At 39.9% G+C, this 12857-nt stretch overlaps 1 protein-coding gene across 1 annotated transcript in view; it reads left to right on the forward strand.

Moving 5' to 3' along the window:
* The first annotated feature begins 355 nt into the window (after nt 1–355).
* Nucleotides 356–12857, forward strand: part of LOC127368779 (heparan sulfate glucosamine 3-O-sulfotransferase 5) — a 90127-nt gene continuing 77625 nt past the window's right edge. Inside the window, exon 1 of the mRNA XM_051409946.1 lies at nt 356–747. The gene's annotated coding sequence lies outside the window, so the exon portion shown is untranslated. The remainder of the gene's footprint in view (nt 748–12857) is intronic.

The raw sequence follows: 12857 nt of genomic DNA on the forward strand, positions 1-12857 counted from the left end.
AAAATGATTGGATTTTGGTACATACTAATACAAATACAAATAAAATGTGTTTTGGTGCATTTGTTTGGCATACATTGTTAAACAGGGGTACAATATAAGTAAGGATGCAATCTTAAAGGGTTAAAATTTCACATGGACTCTTTTCAGACACATACTCTCTATAATAAAAATGAATAAAAAATATGGAACCTGTCCACCATTAAACTCTGGAATACTGCTGGGAATCTGGACACTACTGCTGTCATCCCTGCTGTACTTTTAGAAACTTTTTAAGCTCTCACACCGAGCTGAGCATCTTTGCGCATCCGCCCTCCCTCCTTCCTCCTCCCCCTCCTCCTCCTTGAGGAACACGCCCCAGCTCTCCCGCGCAGCCTTCCTCCAGTCAGCAGCGCCACAGCGAGCTCCACGCGCCCTCACTGCTGGAGGAGGGTGCTCGGGTGGTAGTGGGCTTCAGAAAGGCTTCCTGAGAGAAAGGGTACCAGTGCCTTAGCGACGGGACGCCCTTTGAGTGCTTCTTTTCCTGCGCGGTCTTTGCGCACCTGGCTGTCCGAGCGCGCACGCTGGAGCGGATCATCCGAATCGGAGCCTTCCTCACTTCCCACACCTGCCGCCGCCACTTGTCCTGCTTTAACCCGAGCCCGCACGCCTCCGGGGGAGATGTAGGGAGGCTTTCTGACCTCCCGGTTGTTCCTCCTGAGCGTCTGGCTGGAAGGGTAGCCGCCGTGTCCCGAGGAGGATGCCGAACAGGTAAACAGAAGCCCAGTCATTTTTTAATCAGTTTTGATTAGTCCGAGCAAAACAGGCAGTGCATGCAGAAGGCAGAGGGTTAAACATAATCATATCCACATAATGGGTTTATAGTGACCTTTGTGGTGTGTTCTTTGACTGTAACATCAAACATTCCTGCTGCCACTCTACATTCTGCTGTGTTATCACTTCTTCTGCCTTATCAGGATGCAAACATCTCTTAAGTTCTTATTCTTTCACACAAATGATCAAGTTGCAGCTACAGTGCAACAAACTTGAGCCCCCCCCAAACTGCTCTCCTGCAGCAGCTCAATGATCAAACATAATGTATTTTTCACAGGCAGAAGAATCACTGAGCATACAGAGCAAACTGAAATATTGTTGAATTCATTCTCTGGATCATGACCTCCACATTCAGAGTTTAATTTCAGTCTTTTCCCATTCAAACACTTCTCACAGGCTGTCTCAGACTGCCCTTCTGTGTGTCTCAGGAGGTGGAGAGGATTAGTTCAGTGGTCCAGTTAACATATTTCTTACCTTTCCCTCGTGTTTGCATTGGTGTACCATCAGTCTTGTCTCGGGCGATTTATTATTGTCTCAGGCGACAGGTGCTATTTTCAGTGCTGCTGCTTGTCATCATTACTCTGCATTAACTCTCTAATAGGGCTTTTGTTATTAGTTAAGTGCCTAAAGCTCCATGGCAGCAGCCGGTGAGAATGAAGATAGAAAAGACGGGAGTGCGAAAGTGCAGAGTAATGAGCAATATTAGGTGTGTTGGATATTATAGTGATTTGGTTTAATATGTACAGCATGATACTGCTGCTTATGTAAGCTCCTCAAGAGACTGTATTCTACCACATTTCAGACTTGAACATGCTCGGCTCGCACCACTGGACTCCACACTACCCAGCAGCTCTGAGAGTGCTTTGAATAAATAGAATCAACAGGGAATGAAGACTTAAGTAACAGCGGTTTCTAGCTGGTAAATAATTTTCCTTGCACCTACAGTCACTTTGTAATCTTCCTTTAGATGATCATGATCTTCCCCTAACCTTAATTGAGTACTTTCAGTTTCCTAAACCAAATCTTAATCATGGAGGTAGCAGGTATAAAATTGTCTTGCGATGTTTTGTTTTGTAATATGGTATTGATCACTCTAAAAAAACATTTTTGAGTTTAAACCTGCAACCGCTAGATGTGTTGTAAACATAAACTGAGGGCTGTGATGTTACGCAGGGACTGTATTGTAATATATATTGTAATGGTAACCCCCTGTATTGTGATACGTATCGTATCGCCAGACTCTCGCCAATCCACAGCCCTACTTCATATCCGTTTTTAAATCTGTTTAGAGATGAGGCCAGAAATACAGAGGTTGCGAGTTAGAAATAATCTGGGAAATTATTTGGAAATAATGGCTCTTTAAAATAAGATGTTTTATTTCAGTGCCATGTGAAGAAGGGTGCTGAGGAGGCTGCATGTTTATATACAGTTGCTGTGGTTTAAGTATGAAGGTATATAACTGTGAATTTGATGAATGAACCTTTGGTATTCTCCTTTTGATATCCTCAGCTAGAGGTGTATGGGAGCCGTTCAATAGGAGTAAACAGAATTGGTCATAGGAAAGTAATGGCGCAGAAAAAACAGCAGATTTATTCACTTTAAATTGTAAAAAAAAAAAAAAAAAAAGGAAGTAGTAGTGAGAGTGAGACTGCTGGAATTTACCCACTCCTGACATCTGACAAGTTAAAAATAACCTTTTGTCATATTTGCTGAAACTTTCACTGTATCCTGACAGTAGAATATGAGACAGATAATCTGTGAAACAATCAGGTTCCTCTGACTCCTCCTAGTGCTCCTAATGGCATTTGTAAGAATTCACAGGCCCTGAAGAAAAACAACCAATCAGAGTTGAGTAAGATGGAAAGACGTTTTGTGTTTGTGGCTTGAAGGAAGTTGATTGCTGAGTCTCATTCCAAGCATCGATATTTGACGACCTGGGAATGAGACTGAGGAACCTGAAAAATATAAAATGTACCTACTGCAGCTTTAATGATAGCTAATGGAAACACAATATTATGCCTGTATGTTTGTGTTCTTAGATCCTTTTCTGCAGCTGAGATCTACCCAGGTTTAAATGCAAGTTTGAGATTAGTGGTGTAGCTATTATCTATATCTGTATTTCAGAAAGGTATCAGTATATGTATCTGTATTTAGATTGTACTGTCTGGATGTTGTAAGAAATGGTCTAGTCTGCTGGCTCTGGTGGTAGATTTAGTAATCCAAGGGTCTCTGGTTGGATTCCTGGCTCCCCCAGCCAAGTCAAAGTGTCCTTTGGGCACTGAACCCCAAATTGCTCCAGATTGTCTGTGTAAAGGTGTTTGTGTATGGTGAGTGCTTTGGATATGAAGCACACCTTGCATGGCAGCCTCTGCTGTAGGTGTGTGTGAATGTGACAACTGCTGTAAATACATTTTGTGCATTTCATTTTTCATACTCCTCATGCATATATCTTACAGTTTAGCTGCTAACAAAATCATATAGTATTTTAACTCTGTACCTGCATTGATCAAATGATAAAACATGATTTGTATTGGAACCCAACATTCAAATAAAGGAACAAGTAGGTCTAAACTGAGCCTAAATGTAAGCTGTGTAACTGTTAATGGTCCTGGTGGAAATCAGTTCCAACAAAAATTACTAAAGAAAAATGTGTTTGAAATGTCAGTTTGAGAAAAATGAGAAAGCTAATGACAAAAATCTGAAATGCCCCTTCAGCCCATTTGTATTCCACGTTTGAGGCGGACCCTAACTCTAGCTCCTCAGTTTTCTGCCTTCTGTCAAGTTGCTCACAGTAACAGGCTTCAGTGCTGGATCATAAGCAGGGGTGGATCAAGAGAAACATTCACAGGACAGCATGGAGACTTGAAGGAGAGGCAGAAATATATGCCATATATCAATATTTGCTATTCAAATGAAAATATTTGCTCTCACAAACATTACATTATTGTGGAACATTAGCAAAGCACTGAAAATTAATATCTAAAGGTGACATTAGAAATCAATTAATTGTTTTATTTCCAAATCTTCAAGATGTGGCCATAACAGATTTATATATATGTTGATATATGTGTTGATTTCCATTTTTATTTTTTTTTTGTAATTAATGCATACATTTTTGGGGGGGCTTTTTCCTTTTATTAGATAGGACAGTTGAGGATAGACGGAAAAGGGGGAGGGAAAGAGAGGGGATGACACGCAGCAAAGGGCCACAGGTTGGATTTGAAGCCATGGCCACTGCAGCGAGGACTCAGCCTTTTTACATGGGGAGCCAGCTCTACCAGGTGAGCAAATAATGCATTCAATTTAACAGCATTTGACACCAAACTGGGGCAGCTGGGGTAGCAAGGGTTTTTTTAGGGGTGGAAGCTGCTGCCACCCCTCTAGATCCGCCCCTGATCATGAGTTTAAAATAGTCAACCTTATTACTCACTGCACAACTAATGTGGTGAGTAGTGTGTCTTCGTATTGAACTCAAAACGACCTATCTGTTCAAAACACATTGTCTGCGCATATATGAAGTTTAGATTATATAAAAGTTTATTCACAGAAAACATACTAAGGTCATGACCCCAGCGTCCTCGATAGTAGTAATGCCTGCTTCTGTCATTTAGGTCAGAGAAATTACACAATCCATATTTAGTCCCCTCAGTGTTCTTTCACCTTAAACTAAAGGCAACTTCCACATTAGCCCACATTGTATCACTGTATGGAGTGTGGATCTCATCAAAGGATAACACTAGATGTCTTCCTGAAGGTCTAATTCGACCTATTGGAGGTCATGATGCTGCACAGTTAGCAGCAGCCAGGACAGTCCTATTCATCTTAATGACTCCTGCGGGCTGGGCGGCAGCGGACATTGAGGAAGGGCCTGAAAACGCTCTCTGGTGACCTTCTGGGAGTAACAAATGGAGTGCAGACGAAAACAGCCTGAGCCCGGCCCGGGAGGCTGCCAACTCCAGTAAAACTGTGAAAAGAAAAGAGAGCAGGAGGGAGTTAGTCTATCAGTCAGATTTTACAGCAGCCTTTCCAGCGCGTCAATCCGGCCGCTCCCTTACGCCCGAGCCAGTTATTACATTTCACTCACGTTCGCCTTTGAAGAAGCGCTAATTGAATGCATCCAATATTCAGGCAAAGACCTACCTAATATACCGGCATGACCTTCGTTGTACCAGTTGCCGATAACCTTAGCGAGCAAGGCACTTCAGTGGAAGTGAGGCCCTGCGGCGTGCTGTGTCATCGCTCCAGATTCATGATGGTCAACCTGCCACGTCCAATTTACAAAGACGTGTTTGGGTAGCTACAACATGGATTAATTTCTGGCTAAGCAAGTAATTATAGAGGCAGGAGGAGGCAAACACAGAGAGGAAGAGGAGGAGGAGGAGGAGGGCAGCTCTGTGGGATTGAAATCTGAGGATGGTGCAGAAATTTGTCAGCCCTCCACGCTGACACCCTTATCCAAGTCATCTTCTCTCAGGATGGTGATATATGACTAAGGTGACCGTAATCATTATTCACGGACTGGTCTTGTTCTTCTTTTCCCTGGCATGCCTTCCTCCTGGGTCTGATCAAGTGTGTTCTATTATCCCGCAGTAATGATTTGTGGACGTCTGTGGTGCTGTAGCATCTGAAGGACGGAGCTTCGCAGGGCCTTCCAAAACAATATCATAACCCACATCCATTAGCCATATGGGTTCCATTCCCCAGATTTGCTTGATGCAATTTCGGCGTCCTCCCACAGCGGAGCTGCAGTGCAAGCCTTGGATTCATTTAATTAGATGACTTTTGGTTCTTCTGGTTTCTACACCTTATTCACAAGGCTTGCTTCTATTTAATATTTATCCTGTAGTTAGAATAATGGCTGTAAATGAGAATCATTTCCCCTTCTGATCATTCTGACAATTTCAGTAAAATATTAGAATAAAAAGAGAAATGCCCATTTTTTAAAAATGAACAGTCTAAAAGTGAACAGTATTCAATTCACAATAACATACAACACCTTCCTTGATTTAAACATCCAGTGTGTTACAATTAGGAGGCTCTATTGTCAGAAAATGAATATAATATTCATAGGTATGTTTTTAGTGTATAATCACCCGCAAATTAGAATCGTTGTGTTTTTGTTACCTTAGCCATTTTCAGCTACAGATGTTAACCCCCCATGTTTCTACAGTAGCCCAGAATGTACAAATGAAACACTGGCTCTACATAGGGCCATTCACATTTTTTGTGCATTTAATGCCCACAGTAGCTTATCCCTTGTGCTTGGAAAGGCTAGATGCCCCTTAACCTTATACACTGGACCTTTTTAAAAGATCATTTCATTATCAAAATTGTCCTTTTTTTGGAAATCCATTAATTGATTCATCGGATAATCAAGCTTGAAGTTTACAGTTCCAATGTGTAGGACTATGTGGCATCTAGCAGTGTAGTTGAAGATTGCAACTCACTCACTTCACCCTTCCTTTACAAGCGTGAGAAACAAACTATGGGGAATGCAAAAAAGGCAAGAAAAATGTCAACAGTCCTATCTAGAGCCAGTTTTTGGTTTGTCTGTTCTGGGTTACTGTAGAAACATGGCGGTTCAACGTGGTGGCCGGCATGTAAGACGACCTGAGGCACAGTCGATAAAAATGTCTTAGTCTAAGGCAATGAAAAGACACGATTCTTATTTTCAGGTAATTATATCCATATGTGTATTCAGCACGACATTGGGAACAGTAGTTTGAAAAGAAAAACTCTTGACACAAGGTCTAGTTACTAGATTTCTTCCAGAGCTTTCAGTCACATCCTGTAGCCTTGTGGCATCACTGGATGGAGTTTAAGGCAGCAAACTTTTTCAAATAACATTTTAATCTTATCTAAACTCTTAAGAATTTTGTAAAAGACACTACATTCTTTTTTAAATATCTGTAAATATCTGTATGAGTCTTTGATGGTAATTCTTGTAACTGGAAAATAATATAAAGTCTGTCTTCTTAAAATTGTGTATAGTTATTTTCAGCTGATACCATTTCAAAATTTGTACCAATTTTACATTTTGTAGTGCATTCAAATCTTAATGTGAAGCTATTAGTTTTGTATCATCAACAAGTAATAGTGGGAAAAGATATTTACAAACCAAAGGCAGGTCGTTAACATAAACAAAACACTAAAAAAGCAGTGGGCCAAGTATAATTCTGTGCGGGACCCCCTTGATGAAACTTGGACCTGTTTATCATGTACACAATTAGAATTTGAAAACATCATTGATTTTCGTAAATGTGTAGCTCATAATCAAGTGTATCAAAATGCTTGTAAGGGCAGTTGTTTTTTCTATGCAGTACTTTGTTTTTCTTTTATTTCTAGAATGTTTCTAGAATATGTTATATATACTTAATAGATGACAGATTCTTGAGTAAACCAATTTCTCAAGAACCTTTTGAAAACCAGAGCAACATAAAGATTGTTATACTTGTGTTATGGTCGCCAGACTTTGTGATGGGTAAGTCACGGGGTACAACACCTGGATGTAAAGTTGACAGTGTGTTTTATGTCTTATTGCTTCAGTGCGAACAATGAAATGCAATAGCTCTCCCTCTGCAGCGCTTGCATTTTAAAACCTTATGATTGAAGTGGTGCTGGTGTTTTGCATGGATCCATATTTATTACCGCTGCTGTGTTTGCTGTGTAATTGACTTCTGAACACATAAATAATTACAGCTGTTATGGCTTCCCCTCCCCTTCTCCTCGTTTGCTGGATCTCTCATTGACTGTCCATCATCTCCTCTGTCTCACTACTACCTCCCATCACAGCAGCCGCAGCTCTACAAAGAGCAATAAGTTTGAAACATAGAGCAAACAAAGCCGTAGTCCAGGTGGATGAGGTGTCTGGAAATAAAACAGGATTTTCCATCTAACCGTGAAGATTGTTTATGGGCCTGTGTTGCTCAGAGGTTCGAGGATAGCGACAGCACGGCCAGGGTGAGGGGTTTAATTCCCATGGGGGTCACTCATGCTTAAAATGTAAGCACTCTGGGTATCAGGAGGGGCTAGTGTTCATAGTGTTCAGTTAGGGCTGTTATATCAGCAGCAGCAGGATAGAACTGTCAGTAGAGCCGGACCATTACTGGAATTAGTAGGCTAATATTAATATTAATATTAATATTAATATTAATATTAATATGAGAGGTTTAAAAGATAATAGATAAATCTTCCAGTGTTTTTTAATCATAAACATGTAACATGAACCAAATATTTTAATAGAAACCCATTAAATGTTTAAATGTCATTAAAGTCATGACTAGAGTCACACGATATGGTAAAAGAATCATATTATGATTATTTTGACAGATATTGCAAGTGAGATCTGATTCATGATGAGAATGTGAGAATGACAATGTTTTTGCATCATAAATTTAATTTTCACTGAAAATCACTATTAAGGTCATAATGATGTGACATTTGTTGGGGTCTGTACCAAACAAACTTAGTAGTACTTCATTATAATGCTAATAAATTGCGACCTTGAAAAATTGTTTAAAAAAATAATAAATTCATGGCCTTCCTTCTCAAGGCTGGTTCCTTTTTATGGCTGAAAAATGAACTGGTTAAAACTGAATACCAACAGCCTAAACAGTAAACTAGTAACAACAAAAACTATGACTGTACAACAAATCAATACAGACACCTCCGCACAACCCTGCAGGAAGGAGCCACATTGCCGGATTTTATGTGAAATCAGCCGAAGCGTCTGTGTGGGTAGCTCGGCCCCGCCCTCGGTCAAACAGACACAAAGACCGTTGCTACATTTTTATAACTTCCCAACCTCAAAGGTTGAGAAAAGAAAAGGTAAGAAAATACAGGCAGAGTGCAGGGTCTCTACAGGTACAGACACTGCCACACACTTCTAGTGATGATTCAGATTGATTATTTTTGTAGTGTGTATTTGAGTCTTTTTTTAGGATCCTACTCATTACTGAATAATTTAGGAGTGTTGGATGGACATTCCTGTAGCTGACAGTTTAAATAGCCTGTCAGTGACACTAATTATATTCTTTTGTATATTTATTTATCCTTCAGTTCTCTATGTGTACAGGTCTTTATTAATTACGTATCAGCTGACATGGTCACTGTAGCTTTTAACAAACATTACTCAAACAGGAGGAAACAGTGCATTTGATTGGGGACTATATTCAGTGGGGGATTAATACACATTTAGTGCTCTAGTGAGTATTTGGAGCAGCAGGACAGTGTGTGTGGGACTGAGCCAAGATAAACTACAGTGTGTGTGTTCATGGTAATGAAGGAACATGTCAGTGTGGCTCATTGATGTGTTTTTAATAGTTTTTGGACAACAATGGAGCTCTATGGCACAGAGGAAGGAGATATATCAGCCTTTGATACACACACAATACTTTATTGATGGTTTGGGTCTTTTAATAATATTTATTTAGAGAAATACTTTTTTGCTGTGTCCAGGTTTGATGTGTCATTTAATTTGTGTTAGGGAAAGACCATGTGAGCACTTTATAAACTATAAACTCAAAATAGGAGCGTATGTACTGTAAGATGCGCGTGAAGCTGAAACGCCTCCTGCGCACACAGGCTGCAGACAGGCTTTAGACGGCGCCCTGGTGTTTTGGGGCCTCGGGGCATTTTGGTCAGTTGGTAATCCAGCTATCAATGTTTCTGTAATATGCTAAAATCAACCACAGACTGAAGCTGTTGAGATTGCACCATGCCTCTATCCCTAATGCTTTCTAAACGTTGCACCTGAAGCAGATCAGCATATTTATTGAAGTTGATGTAGTTGCACAGAGGGATGGGATGATATATGTTTAAGTGTCATTCAAGTATGAAGTATATTTTTATCATGATAATATTGTGTATCACAATTATTTTGGCCAAGATAATTTTGACATGAAATTTTCATATTTCCTATGCCTAGTTGTTATTTTTGGGTTGTATCCACATGGTTGAATGCACTTATTGTAAGTGACTTTGGTTAAAAGCATCAGCTGAATACATGTAAAAAGCTATAAGTAATCATTATATAGTGACAGGCTTCATTTTGGATTTCTGTTTGCTCTGTACTCAGTGTTGCATCAAGTCCAGCAGATTCAAGTCGACATGCTTGAACTCCATTGTGTTCTGTTCATTTCATCACCATTAAAGCTCTGACTCATATTCCAACTCTTTCATTTCTACCGGCATGTCTGTCATGTCAGTTAGAAGCCCGGTGTAGATGTCTAATTTGAAAACAAGCACCCAGAGCGAGGAAACGTAGATAAGAACTCAAACCCGGCCTGCAGCCCTCTGTGTCTGTGTGAGCTTTTTCATCCAGCTCACTGTGTTGACAAAAAAAGCTGATGTCTGTCTGCTCAGGCTGGCTGCAGCGCTGAGTTCATTTTTTTCCTCCTCCTTTTTACTCTGGCCTCAGTCGAATCACGGCTCAATACTTTCTCCCTCAGCATCAGTGATGCTGCTGAAACACGGCCATAAAAAAGACTTACCACTCAGGCTTTATTGACATGCGTGGACATAGCGCTGCCATACTAAATGCAAAAATCATTCATAATTATATTTCTAGCGGAGAGCTGATTTAGTCTGAGTCATTTCAGCAGAGTAATGGCATCTCTAACTAAATGAGAGGCAGGTTCATCAAATTTTGCGGGGAAGTGCTTTCCCTTGGGGCAATTCAGAATGGGTGGAAAAAAGACAGAATGGGATTTCTTTTTTCGGCCTGAAATGTTTTTTTCTCTGCTGAAGAATACAAGTGAAAGAGTTAATTAGACATGATGTTTTCTGACATTAATGTATCATACAAATGGGGAAAAAGGCAATTATAGCTAAGAAAACTAGGGTTTTTGTTAGGAGTGAGCATGACTTCAAATGTGGGTTATTTAGATCCCCTCCAGACATGTATTAAGACATATATAAAAATAGTCAGCTTGGAACAATAATGTGTGCCTGACATGTTTGTTGCACACAATTTCCACATTAAAATCCTTAAAAAGTCATCTACTTCTTCTACCTTATTAAATATTCCATAATCTATGAAATATGCAAATGTTGTTCATTTCTAAAGTTTTCCTGCAGTTTTCCAAACTATTTGTGATGTCACAAATCCTGCTGGTAGGCCCCACCCCTTAAAATCTGATTTTCAATGAGTACAGAGAAACTTTCAGCAGATGAATGTGACAACATCCTATAGAGTCAAACTCTGCACAGACAGCATTCAACAGCACACTGTAGCAGCAAGAAGAAAGATTTTGCAGATTTGTGCAGATTTGTCCCAGCAGAGCACCCTTACATCAGTTGGCCACACATGCACGTGGGTTTTGTCTGGCTGTCAGCGCCTTTTGTCTGAACGTAGTACCAGTGATCTGGGCGTGATGCTTCATTCTGTGCAGCTATCTGCTGCTATCAATTAGAGCTTTTTATGGGGAGGTGCTGTCAAGAGTTACCATGGTAACCAGTGTCTTTGGCAGTGCGATGCATCCCCCGCAGCGCTGTGGATGAAGTCTTACAGCACAGTACGTTTTAAAGACTCAAAATCTTCAGCACCCGGGGACAGAAACAATAAGCATGAAATACTTAGCAGTGTTGGCAGACATGTGCTGTTGGTGGACGCAGCTTCTCCTCAGCTCCTTGGCTTGCTGTGAGTCGCTCAGGCTATTTTGAATGTTAACGGATAGCTTTGACAATTTGAGGAAGTTGCAAAAGTGTCTAGCGGGCAGAAGGAGTCATTTACTGGAAGCAAGCCCAGAGTTATACAGCATATACTTTGGAATTACCTGCTCACACACTTTTACAAGCTGCTTTAGGATTCTGTCAAATGAAAATGTCTGAGTTTACAACTTACTATTCTTCTATAACACTCTTTATGACAAGCCAGGCCCTGATTTCTTCTTAAAATATTTGGATTTAGTGGGGGGTTTTACACGAGTGTTAAACAGAAATGTCAAGAGATGTTGACTCCAGAGCCAGAGCTAAGAGCCAGAGCTGAATACACAGGTCATGTCTTCTGTATTTGGTCTTAGAATTTAGAGGTTTTAAGGACTAGAGAAAGTTAATATTCTGCAACTTATAGATTTGGGGTATTTTCCTGTATCTTTGAATTTGACTACCTTTAGGCCAACAAAAAATAAATGCTTCAGTATTTTACCACAAGACTTTAACTCCTCACAGTGAGGAGAAGGCTTTGAAACAGCATTTAGATGAGGGCAGTTTCTCCCTTTCTCACATACAAAAGTGACACATTTGTAACCATACAGTACACTCCAACTCAGAATGTATTTCAGCTGTGATTATATATTATTTTACCTTACATTTAATTCATTTGTATATTAAAATGTGTTAGTACTGAGTGACCAGAAAAGTCAGATTTCATCAGTTTGTATTTCAAATACAGCATCAAATACCCCAGAAAATTCACTTTATTGCCCCACAAACTAAATACTGGTTAATTTTTTAATTAGTCCTTAAGAATGTTGAATTTCTCACTGACCTGCTAGCAACTAGGTGTTCCTGAATGCTGTTATCAGCCTCATTATTTCTAAAATCCTGGCTACAGCCCTGATTTTTGGCTTAGAGTGCTGATTTAAACACACTAAATATATTTAAGGGATTTAGTGGCATCTAGTTGTGAAGTTGCTGATTGCAACTAACTGAACACCACTCGTGTCTGTATTTGACAACCTGGGAATGACAGTGGGCTGTGAAGTGTGTAGGAGAAACTACGGTAGCTGCGAAAGTCACGCTCTCAAAACACAAAAGGCCCCATCTATAGCTGGGTTCCCATGTGTCATGGAGACACCTGGAAATTAATTAAAATGACCAAATGTCTTGGAAATTAACTATGGTGTCCTCGAAAATGTCTAAAACTGTATTTTAGCCCCTCACTCATATTACATAAATCTTTTATTAGACGCAAAGCGGAATGGAAAAACGCTACTTTTTTATTCTAACGTAATGAAAATGATTCTTATTTGACAACATAGCTATTAATATAATATTACATTTCTTTTTTTCTTTTTTTTAAAGTTATGTTTTGGCCTTTTCTGGAC

This window comes from Dicentrarchus labrax, unplaced genomic scaffold (assembly GCF_905237075.1).
Source record: "Dicentrarchus labrax unplaced genomic scaffold, dlabrax2021, whole genome shotgun sequence".
NCBI lineage: Eukaryota > Metazoa > Chordata > Actinopteri > Moronidae > Dicentrarchus > Dicentrarchus labrax.